A 376-nucleotide genomic window follows, 5' to 3' on the forward strand; every position below is an offset into this window, starting at 1 on the left:
TTGTGAGCTTCCCATAGGCATCTAGTTGGCCACTGTGAGAACAGGTTGCTGAACTAGATCAGATCCAGCATGAATCTCCTTCTGTTCATACATTAACCAGAAAAGGAAACAAGGCTAAATGAGCAGATGCACCATCACAATCAGCCATGCTGTCAAAGATCAGCCAGGCAGAGTCCCCTTTGCCATATTTAACAAAAGTAAGATTGTGACTTGAGAGCAGCAAGCAAGTCCATCTTTCGACAAGGTATACAAACATGTCTTCAAACCCAGTCTCATATATGGAAGCAGCAAGAACATGCTCCCTCCCCATCTAATATACAAGTAGATACTTAAAGGAGTCAACTATGAAGAACGTGCTCTTGCAAACAAACAATAC

Source organism: Podarcis gaigeae, assembly GCF_964106915.1.
Source record: "Podarcis gaigeae genome assembly, chromosome: 8".
Lineage (NCBI taxonomy): Eukaryota > Metazoa > Chordata > Lepidosauria > Squamata > Lacertidae > Podarcis > Podarcis gaigeae.